Source organism: Myotis yumanensis, unplaced genomic scaffold (genome assembly GCF_028538775.1).
Source record: "Myotis yumanensis isolate MYYU_CA2020_CCGP unplaced genomic scaffold, mMyoYum1.0.hap1 SCAF_2, whole genome shotgun sequence".
Lineage (NCBI taxonomy): Eukaryota > Metazoa > Chordata > Mammalia > Chiroptera > Vespertilionidae > Myotis > Myotis yumanensis.
In genome coordinates, this window is record NW_027223753.1 from 170,774,084 (window position 1) to 170,788,195 (window position 14,112).

The 14,112-nt window shown below is 36.9% G+C and overlaps 1 protein-coding gene across 6 annotated transcripts in view; it reads right to left on the bottom strand.

Moving 5' to 3' along the window:
- The window catches only part of LPP (LIM domain containing preferred translocation partner in lipoma), a 669,364-nt gene that overhangs the window by 322,623 nt on the left and 332,629 nt on the right, over positions 1–14,112 (bottom strand). The gene's annotated exons all lie outside the window — the stretch shown is intronic.

Consider the following 14,112-nt stretch of genomic DNA (forward strand, 5'->3'; position numbering starts at 1 on the left):
TCACATTTTCAACATCCAAAGTGGGAGATAGAAGGTTCTTCTTCCCATAGCACCACAGTGGATGTTAGATATTATCAACTACAAAATAGAAGAAACAAGTATTCAGGATGCTAAACTCTTCCAGAAAATAAATAAATAAAATTCACACTTGCAAATCAACTTGCAGTTTTCCTTGGAATGTTCTCAGCTCCCATTCTTGACATGCAATCTCACAGACAGATGTATGGTGATGTGTTTTCTCTTAAGTAGTACAAATGACCTTTAAAAATACACCTCCCTCTTTATTCCCCAGCCTGCAATCCCATGCAGATCAAATCTCACTTGCTATTTTGCATTAACATTGCTGTGGTTCAGATATAATGTGGGCACCTTGATTCTATTTGTGTTAAGAAATCTTCATACAGTGATTCACTCTGTAGAATCCCAGGCACTAAGGCACTGAACACTTCTCTGACACCATCTCCTTTGAGACTGACTCCCCTGTAGTGATGTTATAAGACAACATCCTGTGTAGTTGCTTTACCCTGCAACATAGCAGTGTAATTGGAACTGACTGAAAAATAAACCTCAATTTCCCTGTTCTATCAGGAGAATCTTTCAATTTAAGAGGCATCTTTTATTCACCAGCTCCTACTCTGGGGGGGGAGGGAGGGCTTTGAGGGGGGCTAAAAGGAATTAATGGGGGGGAAATGGGACTTATGTAATACTTTCAACAATAAAGATTTTTTAATAAAATAATTAATGTTAAAAAAAATCATTCTTGAACAAGCACACAAGTTAACTTCCCACTCTTACACTAAAGGGGCAGGTAATCAGTGTTGACACTTCCATTAGACTTCCTAGGTCCGTTCCTAAGAGATCCAGAGAAAACCAGGAGTTGCTCCTGGGGTGATTATATACGAAGAAGCCACCCATCTCCTCACTCCGCTATGTCAGCTCCAAGAGGCATGGATTCAATGTGCTGTTGTTCCAAGAAACAGGCATCTCTTTGTCTTCCTAAGTGCCCCTTGCTGTTACCAAGTTCCAGTTTCCAAAATCAGAGGCAATTGTGCCCAATGAAAGTCTTCCTGAACTCTTACCCAACAGGTCATAGACCCTAAATGGCATTCCCTCAGGCTCCAGGAAAGCCGAGCAGGGAGAGAGGGCAGAAAAGACCATGGTAAAAAGGAATGTGAACATTAATGATATGTACATGGCGTGATAATGTGTCCCAAGTATGCAGAGTCAAAAAAATAGATTAAAAAACAGACAATTTTCCCATAGAAATAAATGTGAAGGTATGTTGGGCACAGAGTTACTTATTTCAATAGCTGAGCCTCATTATAGATTAAATATCTCTGTGCTAAAAAGAATGGTATGATTCCCTAGTGCCATAGGATAACTTCAGAAGTCTTTTTTTAAAGCATAAAACACACTTCCTGATGTGGCTACTTTGTCTCTCCTCACTTATAATCTCAGTTTCTATGCAAAACAATGTGAAATTATTTATATTCCCATAAAACAAACTGTGGCCAGTGGATTAATGGGCCCCCACAGATCTCCACACCCTTAATTGCTGGAAGCTGTGAATATGTTAATATACTTAGCAAAAATTAACTTTGCAGTTGTAAGGTTAATTCCTGAAGTGGAGAGATTATCCTGTATTATCTAGGTAGCCCTAACCTGATCATAGGATTTCTTAAAAGTAGAGAATCCAGAATCTTTCCCAGCTCTGATGAGAGGAGGCAGGACCCCTACACTCACTGCTTCCTAATAGAGTGTATTCTCTCCAACCTGAGTGGGCAAGTCAGTCCCTGCTCAGCCCTTGCTGTCCTCAGTAGACTGAGGGACTGGATCCAGAAGTTCTCCAAGGACACGTCTCATACTGAAGTGTTGAATAGAGGGAAGCGGAGTCATGCTGCCTTTTACAAAGGGCTCTGCCATCAATATTGTCTGTGCCTCTCCTGCTTTCTACATGACATTTTTCCTACTTTTTAAATTTGAATCAAACTATCCTGATTCTTCTAGAACAAAAGACAAAGTGGCTGCCAATTTTCCTATACCTAGCCCTCCTTTTCTCTCTTTCCTCTCCCTCTTCAACCCAAGAATTTCCTCATTCATTATCCTCATATTCAAGGCAGCAAAACAAGGCAGGCAGAAAAAGTTTAATAAAATGTGTGAACCCAATGGACAAATTCATGGATTAAAAAGTGAGCAAGGCCCTAGTGGGTTTGGCTCAGTGGAAAGAGTGTTGGCCTGCGGGCTGAAGGGTCCTGGGTTTGATTCCTATTCAGGGGACATACCCAGGCTGGAGGCTTGATCCCCAGTAGGGGGCATGTAGGGGGCAGCCAATCAATGATTGTCTCTCATCATTGATGTTACTATCTCTCTCTCCCTCTCCCTTCCTCTCTGAAATTATATATATATATATATATATACATATATATATATATATATATGTATATATATATATAAAATGAGTAAGCACTTGAATTCCTGCATGATGATTGATGATAACTCTCCAATTTACTAGGTCAGGCTCCCTCTATCCATTAAATAGAACACTTTCAAGACATCTACCATAGGAGCCTGGAGGAGTGTTTTGATACACTGGGGTAGATCCTCCTTCTGAGGTCCTAGGTGGCATAAGCTATATGTTTTCCTCAGGGAATGACAGCCTCATGGAATGTTTTATATCAGTACCAAAGTAAGCTGAAGCCCAAGTCCTTACTTGGTGAACTGAATGTAACACAAGGGTAATGGCTTCCCTGATAAAAATCACACAGCAAGTTAGGAGTACAATTAGGATAAGTGTTTATGTGCTCTGTCTACTGTGCCACATTGCTTTCATCATCTTTGGGTTATTTTATCTAGTCCATTATGCTCTCATGGGCTAGGCTTTGATCTACAGGAACACATAGTTACTATGTCATAGTAGGACCAGTGGGGAATAGTGTGGCTAATACAACATGACAGTGCCTCTCTTCCCACACTAGTCGCACCCTAGGCAGCAAAATGATCATTAGATCTTTCCTAAGAGCTCCAAGGTAGGACAGGAATAATTAACAGTGTAACATGCTGCTTTTCACACTAGAGATGAAGACACCTCAGAGTGACCTCTGGAGTGAGCAAGATGATGCTCAGCAAGGCGCTAGAGCCCCAACATCATTTTCCCAAGCAGATCTGTTTCACTTTAGCCATGTTATATATCAAGTAAGGGCTCATTTGACCAGAGTTCCCAGGTATGGAGTTCCACTGATGTACTAGAAATATGTTGGGAATTGTACACAGAAGACATACGTTTAAACACAGAATGGCCTTTTTGTGTGTACGCGTGAAAATTAAGGCAAGTCATTTCACATTCCTGGTCCTCAATTTTGTCATATATCAGATAGGTTGACAACTAATTGATATGTGCTAAATAATACAAGGGACAAAGTTCTATAAATGTGCTTTGTGTGCAGTAAAACACTTCCAAATCATGAGTGTTAGCACATGATGCTGTTACAGACAGGCCCAGCAGCTTTAAAAAAGAATGCTGGAGGATTGCCCTAGCTGGTTTGGCTCAGTGGCTAGAGCGTCAGCCTGTGGACTGAAGGGACCTGGGTTTGACTCCAGACAAGGGCACATGCCCAGTTGCAGGCTCAATCCTCAGTAGAGGGTGTGCAGGAGGCAGCCTAACAATGATTCCTTCCCATCATTGATGTTTCTCTCTCTCTCTCTCTCTCTCTCTCTCTCTCTCTCTCTCTCCCTTCCTCTCTGAAATCAATATATATATATTTAAAAAAGGATTCTGGAGGAAAGAAGACTGGCCCTAATATTCCTAGTGACTATGATTGGTGTGATTTTACTCTTATAAGACACAGGACTTTCTAGCCTCCAACTGGACAGTTTTCAGATGAGTTACTAGCATTGAGGTGTTTGCACTGAGGACAGAGTGATACAGGGATCGCAGAGAAATGTAATATTGTGTTTGTTGGTTATATGTTGCCTGAGATGCCTGGTATTGAGTCATAACTATGTATAAGGCAGACAGAAACACAGAAGGAGGGAATGAATTTGCAGAAACTTATTTACTTGCCTTCCTTTCCAAGCTTGTTTCACAACACTTGCCCTACATACCCTGAGGTCCAACCAGTCCCTTAATATATCTACTTAAATACCAGCACTGAAAAGCCTCCTTTGACCTCTACAGAAGGGGAGTGAAGCATCTTCCTCTATGAATCCATAGCATCTTGTTCAGACATTCATCACTGCATTCATCATGCACTCCTGTCATCTGTTTACACATCTGTTTCCTACATAAGAAGTTCCTTGTGTGATGGGGAAAGGTAGAAACTACACTCCCCTTGATTTTAATCTGTCGTATTTGCATTCATTACAGTCCAAACAATTGCTGGTTGAATAAAGGATATGATTCAATGAATGAATAAATTGAAAAAAATTAACACAATCTAGCACATAATTGACTATGATTTCATTATTTCACTATAGAAGATTTTTCTTTAAGAATGAGTTGGAGTCAATGGGAGGCATCATGTGTAACCAGAGGGAAGTATCTGAACATGGAGTGATCAGGTCTCTGTTTGTTGAGATGATGAGCTGACATGTTGGAGAGGTCCACAAGATGGAAAGCTGAGGACAGTACCCTGCCAACAGCTAGCTGGAAACTAAGGTGCTCAGTCCAACAACCCAGGAGAAACTGAACCTTTCCAACAACAAACACCTGGGCTTAGAAGTAGAGCATTCTCCAATAAAACCTTCGGATGAGATGGTAGACTTTGGACCAATGTACCCTGTTTGCAGACTTGTGAGAGACTGTGGAGCAGATGGTCCAGCTGAGCTCTGCCTAGATTCCTGGCCCACAAAAAGTGACAAAGTGTGTGTATTTTTAACAGGCTTTAAGCTATTAGGTTTTTAAGCAATTTGTTGCACAGCAATAAAGAACTAATACTTCTTACTATGCATTAATAAGGAAGAGCCCCTGAATATTACAAAAAGGAGAAATTCACTATGAATAGGAGAGCCTTGTCCCTGTCCCCACTACCCGACATCTCTAACCCAGAGGATCAGAAATAGGACATTGTCTTCTTACATTTCCATTCATACCAACCGAAACGCAATCCAGAGGGCCCTGATAGGAACCTGGAGAAAAGTTGTGGAGGAATTTTCCTGAATCAACATGAAATCCAAACAACAGACAGACATGGAAGGGGAAGAATCTCTCTAAAATAGACTCAGGCCAATGTGGGCTCTCTGTAATTGTTGCCCTATAAGTCAAATATCATTGACACTGAGAATAAGAACCAGCCTCATTTACAAATGGGGACCTGAGGCTTATCTAGAGGAACTGGCTGACTTTAGTTGGCCTTTTAATTGCAGAACTGGGAGGAAAATCATTTCTCTTGGCTCAACCAAGATCTTTCCAAAGCAAATGCAAAATAAATAAATAAATAAATAAATTCATTTTAAGCAAAATAGAAAATCATTTATTTCATTCTTAATAAGTGTGACTTGTAGGGTATCTTAAAAGTACACATAAAAGTACACTGAAATTTTGCAAAACAATGTATCTATGTATATATATATACACACACACATATGTATTCTGATGCATAAATATCTAAAATAGAAGTTCTAATTGCTTATTTTTTTAAAAGCAGACTAGGACTAGGAGAGAAATCAATGCAGGAAGGGAATGAAAGGATTCTATGCAACAAGTGACAAGTTTATAATGTACTACTTGCTCCTGAAAATAGTGAGAAAAGTCAATATTACCTTAGATGAGTGGAGGAAGGATGTAATTATCAAAAATACTTTATGTTTAATGTGACATTGCATCTGATAACTGGGATGAGTTTGAAAACCACTTGAATAGTGTTTCAACGTTTACAAAGTGATTTAATGCAGAGTATGTCATTTATTTTTCACAAAATCATATATGCCAAGCAGAGGATGTAATCATATCGTGAATTAAGAAAATGAGGTTTGTAGAAATAAAACAACTAACATTAACACTTCCAAATATGGCTGAGATAGAATAGGAATTCTAGTTTTCAACATTTAAATGCTTAGTCCAAGAACTGCAGATGCAAATCAATCTCAATTGAACTAAAACCTTACAGATTCTGTCAATTTTCTATGTAACCAGGGGAAGACACTTCTCTAAGTTAGGGCTTCCTAATCCAGAAAATGAAATCATTAGACTAGTGTTAGTGGCGCTGGCTCAAGCCTTGAGAGTACACAGCTGTAGTGATAAGAGAAAGGACAAAGAGGGGGTAGCTTACAAAACATTTGACTAGCAGCTTTGAAAGATTCCTAAAGTGTGGTCCCAAAATCAGCACATCTAGGAACTTCTTAGCAATACAAATTCTTGAGCTCCACTGCAGACCTACTGAATCAGAAACTCAAGGAGTGGAGCCCATCATTCTCTGCATAGTAAGCTGTCCAGGGCATTATGAACACTCAATTGAACCAACTGTAACAGAATCATAACTTATGAGTCTCGATTTTTTTTAAAGCCAACTTAATTCAGCTATCAGAGTAATTACCTTGTAAACCACAGAAATAGGTGCTGACGAATCATGTGTGTGTCAAGACTGGTTATCACTCTAGCTTTGGTTTTAGAGTCCGTGCATTAGAAGCCATTGCCATAGCCAAAAGGACTAGGCAAAAGCTCAGAAACAGCTAGACCCATACATTTTGAAGTAGTGTAAGAATGATGCGCAGTTTATATGAACTAGATAATCTGTTTCAGAGATTGCACAGCTATCACAGACCAAATTTATATGTCAATCTTATAACAAAAACAGTAACTCACAATTTAAGAATAAGCATCCACCTCCCAAAAATAAAATCTGCTAATGCAAGTAGTGCTAACGATATGCCAAACACTGTTCTAAGTGCTTCACACACGGTAACTTATTTATTCCTCATTACAATCCTATGAGGTAGACACCATAATTATCTTCATTATAAAGATGAAAAATCACAGGTATAAAAAGTTTTAAGTGACTGATTCCAGGTTACACAGTTAGAAAGTAGTACAATAGGAACTTGAACCCAAGGCAATCTGTTCTTCGAATGTATCATTTTAATCACTACAATATACTTTATTTTAAATAATCTTAAACTCCATGAGGTTGGTTCCAAATCATCCTGGGCACCATAGATGTAAGTGCAAATTATCTTTGGTGACTCCCATCAACTTCAACACATTCTTAAAGAAAAATCTTCTATAGTGAAATAATATAAGCACAGAAAGAAAAATCAATATAGATTTCTTTTAAGAGCCAACGCCATACCAACTCAAAACTCAAATCACCAAGATCATCATCTCAGCCCTCAAGTCCACTTTACAGATATTGAAATAGACACAGATCGGTAGTGACTATCCACAAGACATCTTGGCCAGTCATGGAAATTCTGGACCTCTTAAAACATCTTAAATAATTGTTCCTAGAATTCTCATCAAGTTATTTCACTTGCTTGTTTTTAAGAGACAACATGTTTTTGCAAGGCAGAAGGAGTAAAGTAGCCTCCTGCTTGACCCTCACACTGTTTCACATATAATCCATCTCAGTGTTCACTCATAGTTCTACTGATATTCATAAAGACCATTTTCTAAGGTCATTGGAGTTGTCAATAACAATCTTAATAAATAAAACATATATATCAGCTATCATGGATAAGAGCACTGAGTACTCTGAGGCTGAGTAGTTTGCCTTAGGAACAGAGAGAGTCAATTTAGGGATCTGGAATGAAATCAAGGTCTTTGTTATGTACTTCCAAGTTTTATATTAGAGAACAGAAAACTCCAAGACCTATAACCAAGAATGAGAGTACCATGGAATCCTAGCATCATTCAAATGAATTCTCCCATCTCTTGTCTGAATTCTGTTCCCAGCATTATTGCAAAAATTCATTTGTAATGATGATACTGGTGAAAGTAATAGTAGTTATTGTGTTATCATGTGCAAGATAGTGTATTCACACATTATACACACACTCATTATTTCATGTGGTCCTCATATCAACTCTGAGATGTGTTATTAACTTAGGTTAATAACTGAGGTTTAGAGAGTTTAAATCACTCACTTGGTAAATGCCAGAGTGTAATTTCAAATGCCTACAATAAAGGCACACTTGCCATCTTCTAAGGCAACCTACATTGAACTTCAACTGCTCTTACTGTTAGAAAGAGTCTTTATAGTATATTACTGACTGCCTTTCTCAGCTTCTAAATACTAGACTTTCTTCTGCTCTCTGAAGCTGCATAGAAGTCTTATCCTAGCTCTAAAGATTTCCTATACAAACAATGACAGGCAGAACAAACAGCCTCTATGACATCCAGGCAAATTTCTACCTCTGCCTCTTCAAGCAACATTCTATATGTTCTTCTTCCCTAGGATGTATATTCTGTGTGGTAACTATCAGTTTGTATTCTCCCAATTGGCTGTAAGCTTCTATAGGGCAGGAGCCATGTACAATTTTATGTATTTCAGGCACACCACTCAATGCAAGCTTTTCTTTTATTTGAGCTATAATTCACCTATCATAAAAATTCACCCTTTAAAATGTATAACCAGTGCTCCTCAGTATATTCAAGGAATTGTCAAATCCATATTACCATATAATTCCAGAATATTTTAATTATTTCCAAAATAACTCCTTTATCCATTGGTAGTCACTCCTTATTCTCCCCAACATCCAGCCACTTGAAACTACTAATATTTCTATATCTATGGTTTTGATTATTCATATAAATGAAATCATACAATATTGTGTCTAGTTTCTTTCATAAAGCATAAGGTTTTTTAAGGTTAATCCATGTTATATCATGTATTAGTATTTTACTCCATATTATGGCTAAATAATAATCAATATTATGAATATAATAGATTCTTTTTATTCATCCATGAAGAGATAGATATTTAGAATGTTCTCCTTTTTGGATATCATGAATAATGCTGGTATACACATTCATGTCCAAGTGTGGACATATGTTTTAATTCTCTTAGGGATAATAGAAATATAATTGGTTGGTCATGTAATAACTCTATCCAAAGTGGCTGCACCATTTTACAACCAACCAGCAAAGAATGACAGTTCCTGCTTCACTGCATTCTTACCAACACATTTTCTTGTCTTTTTTTTTTTTTTTTTTTTGTCTTTCGTTTTTATTATAACCATCTTAGTGTGTGTGAACGAGTAACTCATTGCACTTTTGATTTGGCCATTTCTGAGATAAGAAATAATGACAGGCATCTTTTTCTATGCATATTATCCTCTTGCATATCTTGGGAGAAATGTCTATTCAGATCCTTTGTCCATTTTTAAATTGGATTATTTGTCTTTCTCTTATTGAGTTATGAGTCTTAATATATTCTAGATACAAATCCCTTATCAGATATATGATCTGCAATTCAATCTCCCAATCCCTAGGTTGCTTTTTCACTTTCTTGATGTCATTTGAAACATGGAAGTGTTTAATTTTGAAGTCCTATGTACTTTTTTTCCCCTTCAAATGTTTGTTCTGATGCCATACCACACGGCTTGATTCTTCAAGCTTTGTAATACGTTTTAAAATCGAGAAGTATGAATATTTGGTTTTATTTTTCAAGATTGTTTTGGTTATTATGGGTCCTTTAATTTTCCATATGAATTTTAGGATTCACTTGAAAATTTCTACAAAGAAAAAAGTTGAAATTCTGATAGGGATTGCTTTTGATCTGTAGATCAATTTGAGGAGCATGTCATCTTAATAATACAATTGACCTCTGAATAACAAGAGGGATAGGGGTGCTAAACACACAGTAAAAAAATCTATATATAACTTATGACTCACTAAACATTTACTAATAGCCTACTGTTGATTAGAATATTTACTGATAACAAAAACAGTCTATTAAAAAACAAACAACAAACAATCTATTGGCACATATTTTTTACATGTATTAAACTAAAGAAATGTTACTAAGACAATCATATGGAAGAGAAAATACATTGACAGTATTTATTTTTTTAAATGTGTGTATAAGTGAACCCACACAGTTCAGACCTTGTTATTCACCGTTATTTTTCCATTTATTTAAGTCATTATATCTTTTAAAAACTCAACAGAGATTTCATGTTCAACTAATAGTCAAATAATAAATAAATAAATAAACAAACTAACTAACTAACTAACTAACTAACCAATGACTGAGAGAATCCAAACACCTCTTGGAAAAACAGACACAATGATCATATTCTTGAATCCAATGCTCATCACAGAAAGCCACCCTTAACCAGTTTTGATGATACATTGCAATCTTTTTCTCACATTTTCAGCCCTAAGTTCTATTGTTCTGTCTCTTTTGACCATACAATATGATGGACAATGGCAGAGCGGTGATGGCCTGATTAACAAATTTCCATTCATACCTTTCTTTCTCCAGGAAACTTATTGTAACTCAGCTACAAACAGACCACCCTTATTCACCCTCTTACTTCTCCCCTTGCTGGTTAGAAGGTCTGATTTATAAGTGGACTTCCCATAAACAAAGTTAAACATCAGAACTTTTAGCCATAATAGGCTGACCGGTGAGAAAATGAGCCCTAAACTTTAATTGCATAGAATATTAAATCATGCAGAATGCTGTTTATAAAAAAGTATTTCCTAGCTTTGACTATCTTGGTAAGAGTCAATGCAATATATCGGCCATTTGGGAAATAAAAGTTCACTTTGTGTAGGTGGGGTGGCCAAGAAAACCCAGGAGATTCCATATTCTAAGAAGCTTAGCATCTCTAACAGTACCTAAGAAGCATCACTTTTCAGTATTATCATGTAAGTAGTACAATATCAAGATGTAATTAGAAAAAGAATTAAAGACACCTCAGGTAAGGATTTGTGCATCTGACTACTAGTACTTCAAGCTTTCTGAAATACCACATTTCTTAAAAGGAACAAATGAATATTCTCTTTAGCCACTTTAAGGCTTATATTTTATTTATATCACTTAATATGTTGCTTTAATGGATCCATTGTTTACCATCAATATAAACAAAGAATCCATTTAGAATTAAATTCTCTCTTTAAAGAAAAAGTCTTAAGTTTACATAGTTCAAAGGATGTTCAAAGGCACATATGCATGGAAAGTTTATTTCCATTTTAAAAAGCATAAAGTTAGATTTAGGTAATTAGTTTTGAAATGGCTTATAATTGGCATATACTTATGACATGAAATACCAAGTCAGGAGGCATCAAAAAACCATGTGGTAAAGGAATGAAGACGTGAATCATAAAAACTCAAAGAGTCAGATGATAATTTTGCAGACTTTTTTCTTTCTGAAAAAAGGAAGCATATATCAGTTCCTCAGTCAGGTAACTGTCTCCTATCATTGAATCCAATACTTTATCACATTGATCTTTATATTAGAAAACACTAAAAAACATAAATGGCCCTCTCCTTTCAGCTAATGTAGAGGATACAGAAAATAACTTGGTGTTTACTTTTATATTATCCCAATAATATAATGATGCATGGAATTATATCCCAAGAAAACAACTCAACCAAGTATACTGCTTTCAAGTGATGTAAGGTAATGCAGACATAAAGATGGAAATTTTAGCTGAATCGGCAGCTACCAGTAAGTTATCCTTACAAAAATTCATCTGCTTCAGCTGCACTTATTTTTTACTGGTGCAAATACATATTAATTATGAAAAATCAGAAAGCAGGTATCCGTTGTCATTCATTAACTCAGTGCCTATCCAAACTGGATTCCTTAGCAGATTCTAAGGTGTGGATACTTACATAATTACTGGATTTGCATGACAACATTTACCTGTTTATTCAGCAAATATAAATTTGCATGTCTCTTGTATGTCAGGAAAGATAACCTTGCCTTCAGAACTTGAGTCTTGTGTTTATCACAATTCCTTCTTTGCTGTTGAAGCTTAAAGCATTACGTACTTTTATAATGTCTCTAGAAGGTATAGTCTGTGAGGTAAAATTATTAGAATTTTTGCTGTACATTTGAGTCATTTGTGAGTCAGAACAACAAAACACTATCCAATTCCCTTCAGTCTTGAACCCCAATAGGATAGCATAGGTGCACCTTGGAGTTAGAGCCCAGGGACCAAAGAGAAACAAATTCTAACATTTACTGGTACATGAGGCCCTATCTGCACCTACAACGAAAAACAGCACCTGCTGGCTCCACAGCAGGATGTGCCCAATTTATAACTTTCATTTCAACTGAAGTCCAGTTTACAGTTTTATAAGGAATATGTGGGCTCAGATTATGAAACATAATGCATAAAGGATTCATATTTATAATTAATATATTCACTGAAAGGAGTGTATATGGCTTTCCTGGTCATTTTGACACTGTGAAAAGAACCATAGCAGTCATATGTCAATGTGATATTTGATGCGGAGGACAGACTAGTTACTCACCATGACAAATGGTGATATGTAGGACTGGTTATTAACCACCTCCAACCTTCTGTCTAGAGAGACCTTTGTTATCATCATTATATTTTAATTTGGCTATAAAGCATATCAAAGAAATTGGTGTTGAAATGAATAAAACAGTGAATATCTTATCTGAGATATGGCTTTTTTCCTTTAAAACACAATACTCCTATGTATTTTCCATGGTAAAGTGCAAAAAAAAAAAAAACAGCTAGATTTGTATTTTGTAGTTTATTTGCTTCTTAAATTAAAAAAGGGGGGACCATAGGGTTTCAGACCAAGGCTGCTACCAAAATAGATATTTCAACAGTGGGAGAGGAAGAAAGAAATAGGGAAACCAGTCCTGACAAGAAAGCTCTCTAATTTTGCAAATGTGATGTGTGCTTCTGCATGGACATAGAGCTAATTATTTCCACTAAGATGCTGCTGTAAAATGGAGAAACTCAACAGGCAGCTTTGTGCATTTCTTTTTAAACCAATGCCTGAAGCAAATGATTCAGTGCAAGGTAACAGTCATCTCTGAGCCAAGGTCTTGCAAACATATCACAGCTAAAGGCTACCACATGGACCATGGCCAGAGTACCACAGAAGACTCCCCCACCCCTCTCCAAGCTTTAGCACAGCTGGCTTCTTTGTGGTAGTCAGCAGCAGCTGCCTGCTCAGCTTCCTTCCATGTTACTGCTAGGATCTCACCTACACCACAAACACAGAGCACACTCTTAGATTGGGGCATGTAACATGGACATTTTTGTACCAAACTTTTGTAAAGGTCCAATCCAAGGTAGATTTTAGCTTAAATTTCCACTCTGAAAATTTTACATTCAAAACAAAGGTTTAAAGTTATGACACCACATATGACAAACATCATCTTCTAAAAATGGACGGGTATAAATGTTATTGCAGTGCAATTATATAGAATCTGAAAATTAATTGCCCTTCATCAAACTCATGGCATGCAACTCTGAGTCAGCTAACCACTCCTCCACCCCCATCTCATTGTTATTTAACTGCTGAAGTTTTTTTGGCAGGTCCAGACTAGTTCAGAATCACCCATATCCTCTAAACAGGAGCACTGAACGAATTAGATCTTTTTTTCTTTGAAAATGTTACCTTTGCAAATTTTATTTTACTGTACTCAGTTGGTATCTTAGATGTGAGGTTTCTACAATGTTTCAACTTTTACCATGGCTCTGGAAGAAAGCTATTAGTAAGCAGAATACATAGACACATTGGCAAATCCATTTTTCCCCAGCAAATCACAATATGCTGCTACATTTTTCCCAGGAAGATACAGGAAGAGGAAGATGACACTATTATCTCTTCAACAACCTAAGTCCCAGTTCCTATCTCATTTAGCAAAAACCCAAATAAAGCCAGCAAGATTCAAATCTGCAGGGAGAGTCACATGCATCTCATCACAGTACCCACATGTAGGGGCTTTTACCTCCCAGTTGCTTCTTGTTTGGGTTGCACTGAATAATATGAAATATTAAAAAAATTATTAATTAATCTCCCGTGTAGTTGCTCATGACTTTTACAAGCTAGAACAGGGAGCACAAGAGAATAGAAGATCCATGGCACCACAGGACTCCACCCTGATTATGCTGCCTGCAAGCCCTCAGGCCATGTGAATTCCTAATAAAAAGCCTTCCATACAGTACACACACAACTG